This window comes from Halyomorpha halys, unplaced genomic scaffold (assembly GCF_000696795.3).
Source record: "Halyomorpha halys isolate HHAL.00 unplaced genomic scaffold, Hhal_1.1 Scaffold297.1, whole genome shotgun sequence".
Lineage (NCBI taxonomy): Eukaryota > Metazoa > Arthropoda > Insecta > Hemiptera > Pentatomidae > Halyomorpha > Halyomorpha halys.
The window spans coordinates 1,535,093-1,541,686 of NW_027109687.1; the positions used below are offsets into that span (position 1 = coordinate 1,535,093).

A 6,594-nucleotide genomic window follows, 5' to 3' on the forward strand; every position below is an offset into this window, starting at 1 on the left:
ATTATTATTAAATAAATATTATTATTAGTATATTTTAAATTGTTATTACTTTAACTAATTAATTCATTGTATTAAAAGTCAAGAATCCTAGTGTCATCACTAGGAATATAAAACACTTTTATATTCTATTCAACTGATTATAATGCTTTTTTTTATATATATAGGGAGATGAGAAAGATTGTTTTAAACTCCATTTTTGAAAAATGCAGTTTAGAGGACAAGGAAATATTTCGATTGTATTTGATTGTTGTATTGGTGGGAACGAAGTGTCCCTTCGTCTCTTACTCATTCAGCCACTGTGATAGGTGATCTAGATGTTAGATATATCCTTAGATCTGTGGGACTGACACTTTTTGAACCCAAGTATTCTTTGACTCACTGTACTTCTATTCGAATAACTGATTAACTTATAGATAGATTCTTAAGTTCATATGATATTGACTATCTTAATTGTTTTCATTAAAAATATTAAATTTTCTTAATATTAGCTCTCCATGGTTATCTGTTTTATTTAAAATAAGTATGATAACCTATTAAGGGTCTTGGGTTCATTGTGGTAGTATTGTTTCTAGACCGACGGTTGTGTACAAGGGTATCTACGCTCAAAGGTTAGATTTGTCTTGTATTCTAATAAATTATATCATTTTGTAGAGGCTGTGTGACCCTCAGGAGGGTTTTCCGACCTGAACTTTTTATAAGATAAAATTTATTGTGTGTAAAATATATAAGAATAAATAAAGTATACACAACAGGCGGGCTCGGAGCCATGCAACTTCTTACCTTTGCGCATCTTTACTCCCCAGAATCTGTACCTTATTGAAGAAGAAGATTAATTTTCCTAAAATATTCAAGTTTTCATGATGAATTCATTCAGTCATTGTTATAATATATTATAAAGTGTTAATACTTCATAAGTTGACAATAATTTTAGGTCTTTTGGTCAAACAATTTCGACAATAATATTTTTGAAAATAAAAATTATAATTAAAAGAATAATTATTGAAAACACCTATTAAACAACATGGACAAAAAAACGTCAATATTGCATCAGTTGATAAAAGTTGGTGGCCTATTCCTCTTCAAATAACTGTCCTTTGTTTATTATAGATACATGATGCATTGTGATAAGGACACTTGTTTCTTTTTCATCCTTCTTTTTTTTGATAATCGTGGTAAACATTTTCGATGTTGGTGTAACCTATATTTAAAAATAACTGAACATACTCTACTTTACAGCGACAAATACAGATTAGGGTATTGGTGGATGTATAACATTTTTTCATACCAACAATCAATGAATCATGACTAATAATTTTTTTATTAGACCATCAGAATATTAATTTTTATTATATAAAAATACGAGGAAATGCCGAAAGTAAGGTTTTCTTTTCTAAAAATAAAACATTCCGTTAATTTTCTCAAATATTAACATTATCTTATGGATAATGTTATATAATAGATAATTTATAAATTTGTTCAAAATTGTTGCCGTTTCGATCGATGTATTTTTGAAGACTCTGTGATAGCTTTTGTATGACAATATCATACCAGCTTCTTGCCATGACCTTGAGACAGCATTGATGCTCATTTTTCATCTCTTCGTCGGACAAACATTTTCACTGAAAAGTCCCGACTAGAGGGCACGTTTCAGGTACGTGTAGCAAGCATAAAGTCCGTAAAAATATAACATAATCTGTAGGCCATTGTTTTTTTTTTTGCATTCGAATGGAGTTTTTTACTTTATACTTCCTGGAACATTAATACAAACCCTCCTCATACTCCGGATTTGGCTTTATGTACAAAAATAAACCCCTATACACACCTTCTTCCTGTAATGGACTGTTTGAGAAGATCTTGAAAGGTTCTGAAACCAAAAAATTGTTTGAAATTTTGAAGTAAATTGCCAGTAATTTCCTCTTCAGAAAGTAATTCTAAAGTTATTATTATTATTAAGTAAAAAAAAAACACAAACAAAAATTATTGGAAAAGTTTGTCGGGGGGTGCGGTCACTAAGAACAACATAAATAAACAAAACCATATTTATTTATTTTATGCCGACGTTTCGACCTGAGTTTCAGGTCTTCGTCAGGGGTTATAGCGTAGAAGGTAGGCCTGGTTTTGTTTATTTATGTTGTTCTTTGCTGACCGCACCCCCCCCCCCCGACAAACTTTTCCAATCATTAATCTACGGTCAACTATCTACACCTCAAACAAAAATTATTTATTCGTCCCGACGTTTCGACCAGTTGTAGGTCTTCATCTGGGCAATAAACAAAAAGAGGTAACAACCATCATTTAGGGAAACATAAAATTGAAAAGTCTGCTACTGTCTAATTCCATTATTACTAATCAACTATTTGTTATTATTCAATTCATTGTTATGTATACTTCCATATTTGTTAGTCTATTATTTATTTTTATTTTTATGTTTCTCTGAATGATGGTAGTTAACTCTTTTTGTTTTATAACCCTGATCAAGACCTTAAAATAAGGTTTAAACAACGTCGGCACTAATAAATAATTTTTGGTTTATTTGTGTTTTTTTTTCTTTTTTGCAAACCGCACCTCCCCCCCCCCCTCCCTGTCCATCTTTTCCACTTATTAATGTAAGGTCAACTATCTACGCATCATTTTTTAATTTATATAATTTATTAGATGGCCCTGAGTAAAAGAAATTCATTAAAAATTTAACTTTAATAAATAAATAACTCAATTTTCATCTTAAATAGATGGGAAGGAATACAGACGATGTATACTTTAGGCTCCCTGCTGATTTCAAATCAACATCAATGGGACACAAACTTGGAGAAATAGGACGAGTGGGAGTCAAAGGTTTCTCAATATTTTCAAAGAAAGGTCAAGCACCAAAGGTAATTTCCCTTTTGCCTGAATCGACATTTTTGAACCGTTGGCAGCTGGGCTGTTACTGGAAAGCAGATGTGTTTACCACCTGTTTTAAACAGTTGTTAATTCTTAAATAAGATATTTAATTCATTTTTTTTAAGACAGCGTCGTTCCCTCCACGAAAATATGAAAAATTGTTTTAGTTAAAAATATGATACGAGATGAGAAATCTTTCAAGAAAGAATATTACCGCAACAATGCGCAATCGTCGTTGTGTTTGGTGAATAGAAGCTTGTGGGTATGTCATATGTCATGTTATTATTCAGATTTATTTTTTCAATTCAATAAACTTTGAAGATCCTTGCGGTATAAAAATTGTCAGATTCTACAGCTGATGTTTTTGCACTGTAGTGAAGAAAATGTAAATCATACATGCAAATGGGAATATCAATCGAGTAGGTTCTTTACAACAAATAACTCATGCAAATACCTATATCAATCCATAATTGGTAGACCAGGTTTCTAGTGCAATAATTCCATGTCGGTTTCCTATGAACCATGAGAAATGTATTACAGAAACATAAAACCATTTGAGCCGTGCTCAACTCAGCACGACCTCGATATTTTTAGTAACATGATGCTGTTTTCATCCAGAACGGAGAACCTGAAGTCATTTCCCTCATAAAAATATGGTATTTTGTGCCATTTCTGTTTTTGCGATAGTTTAATTCATCTTATATGTTATCTATCTATTAATTATCGATAGAACCAGAGTCACTACTTTCTACAGAAGAATTATCGATGTTTCCTTCTTTTAGCCTCGAGTTAGTGTCCTAATATCACTTTTGATTCCCTCTAGAATTATCATTTTTTTAAATAAATAAAACCGTTTAAATTTAAACGGTAAAAGATATGAAAAATTGATAAGATATTTAAAAAAATACTAGATATACTATTATATAGTACAGTTGAGCATTTTGGTTTATCGAAGCTGATTAGTACTATTTAACCAGAAGATCGATATATTTTTAATAAAACTATCAAAACTTGATGATATCACAAAAAAATAATATTATAGTATTATATGAATTTAATAAATTAAAAAACGCACAACCCTATGTGATTTATTTATAAAAACATTTTCAGAACTTTTTTATTCTAGTAACGTTTCGGTCCTATTATAATAAGCTATCACGATAGGCTTTAAATATTTCAAGCATAGGATTTCGAGTCCGTATTTGTTAACATTTTAATTTATTTGTTTTTTGACAACATCAAGTAATTAATATTTAATATGGTAAGTAATTATCTATTATATAACTGAGTACAGAAATTCAAGATTGATTGAAATTAAAGCAAGATTGGAAAAACAATTTAATTCTTCACACATTTAAATAATGATATATATGTTTAAACAACTTAAAAGTTTCTAGCATTCAATTCTTGAATTTCGGGCTTAATCTGCTGTATTTGTGGAGAGATGTTCTATATTTCTGTTTCTTCTAGTCCTTTATCTTACCCGCCTTTATCTTATTGCCAAAGATTGGAATACAAATGGTTTTAACTACTGAAACCACAAGACACTCGAATACATACGGATACTCATGAACATCATTATGTTTGTTTATATCTTCGAATATTGAAATCCTATTTCAAAGTGTTGATAAAATGATAAAAAGCAGAGTTTCCAGCATCAACATGTTGTGTGTAATGTTAAGTGACTCCTTAGCTTTCATTATGAATTTATGTTGGTAAAATAAGTAATAAAGAGTAAATAAAAGGCAACTAGGGAGGAGAAGGAGAAGGAGAAGAGATGGGGGAGTGGAGCGAAACCTGACCCTGACGACTGGTTGTCCTTCCCATCCTCATTTACCTCCTTCGTCCACAACAAAGGTAACTTCCACTGGGCAGATCCTTGACGAATTTAACATTGCAATAGAACACTTATAAACTTTTATATTTAATAACGATAATCCATGTAAATTTGCCAGTAGGTTCTCTAAGGGTCATTCCTTTAACATGAGTAGTGTTATGAAGATTTATGTAAGATTATATGAAATATTTATGTAATATTACCTAGAGAATTTGTTAATATCTCTTAGATATTGAACTGTGGGTATTTGTTTTACATACGATTAGTCTATATATCATTCTATTTTATAAAATGTTAGTAAACGCTAACCGTGAAAAACACTGGACCTATCTTTTCCTAATTTTAACATCACCTTCATGGTCCCGAAAGGTTTAGCAAAGAAAAATCAACCGATGTGTACAGTTAATATAAAACGCTGGAGAGTTTGGGGTCGGACGTATGTTAGACGTTCTGGTTTTATAATTATTATAAGTTATCAGGTCGTAACAACCGTTTTTTTAAAATGAATTATCAACTCGCTGGATTAATCATGTTTATTTGGGTAAGATAAATAATTTGTAATTCATCAAACTATATTTTTTTTGCAATCATAAGACGCCTGGGTTTGACTTTGAAACAAACAAAAGAACCATGGTTTTTCTGCCCACACCTGCCTTCTGCATTTTTTATGGCGGATGGGTTCGTTGACTGACCAAATGGCGATTTTACGTGTGGGGTGGAGAATGCTCGTTTTATTTATCTATATCGATCCTTTGTTTTTGCCTCCATATATGATCTATCCTCGAGATATATGAAAATTGATAAGTTTAAATATTTAATTTTTTGACTATTCAGAACTTTCAAAGCATAGTTTACTAGCGTTATTAATAAACCATATTATACTTAATCTAATAAACTCTTTTCTGTTTTTATTCTTTACATCTGCGAAATACTATAATTCCCATAAAACTCACTTATGAATTACCTATTACAATAAAAATATGACTGGTATTTTATTCCATTCGAGTGCTGCAATTGAATTAAATTTTATGATTGGAGAAGGTGGTCGGCGGTTCGGTCCACAAAGAAAAACATGAATAAACAAAAATATATTTATTTATGCCGACGTTCCGACATGAGTTTCAAGTCTTCATCAGGGCTAGAGAACAAAAGAAATAACAAACATTATTTAGAGAAAAATAAAGTTGAAAAGAAATAGTATACAAACAAATTTGGAACTATGCAAATTATTGAATTGAATAATACAAAAAAATTGATTGATAATCATGGAATTAAGACACTAGTTGCATATCTTATATTATACCTATCTTCTTATCTACATAATGTTATATTTCATCTTTTACTGGTATCAGTCTGCTACTGTCTAATTCCATGATTATCAGTCAATTATTTTGTATTATTCAATTCAATATAATTCCAAATTTCTATACTATTTCTTTTCAATTTTATGTTTCTCTAAATGATGGTTGTTATCCCTTTTGTTCTATAGCCCTGATGAAGACCTGAAACTCAGGTCGAAATGCCGGTATTAATAAATATATTTTTGTTTTTCTTTGCTGACCACACCCCTCCCTCATCCATCTTCTCCAATCAGCAATCTACGGTTAACTATCTACATATCATAATTTAGATTTTATTTTGAAATGACATGTTAATCATATTTAGCATTATTACTTCCTATTACATTATGTACAAATAAAATACTCTCTAGGTAGAATAGTGAAGAGTTGGTTTTGACAAAAAAGCCAATCTACCGTTTGAGGGAGGGGTGTGTTACACAATTAATATTTTATTTTAATACAATACCCGAAGAGAAGTAACTAAAAATACTGAAGATAAAAAAAAAAAATCATTTTATGATTACAAACTTTTTTATT

The 6,594-nt window shown here is 30.4% G+C and overlaps 1 protein-coding gene across 2 annotated transcripts in view; it reads left to right on the plus strand.

The window, feature by feature from the left end:
- Positions 1 to 2,994: 2,994 nt before the first annotated feature.
- The window catches only part of Adck5 (aarF domain containing kinase 5), a 43,998-nt gene continuing 40,398 nt past the window's right edge, over positions 2,995 to 6,594 (plus strand). The window contains exon 1 of one of the 2 annotated variants that reach the window (XM_067047860.1): positions 2,995 to 3,142. The gene's annotated coding sequence lies outside the window, so the exon portion shown is untranslated. The remainder of the gene's footprint in view (positions 3,143 to 6,594) is intronic. The other variant, XM_067047859.1, reaches the window with a different exon arrangement.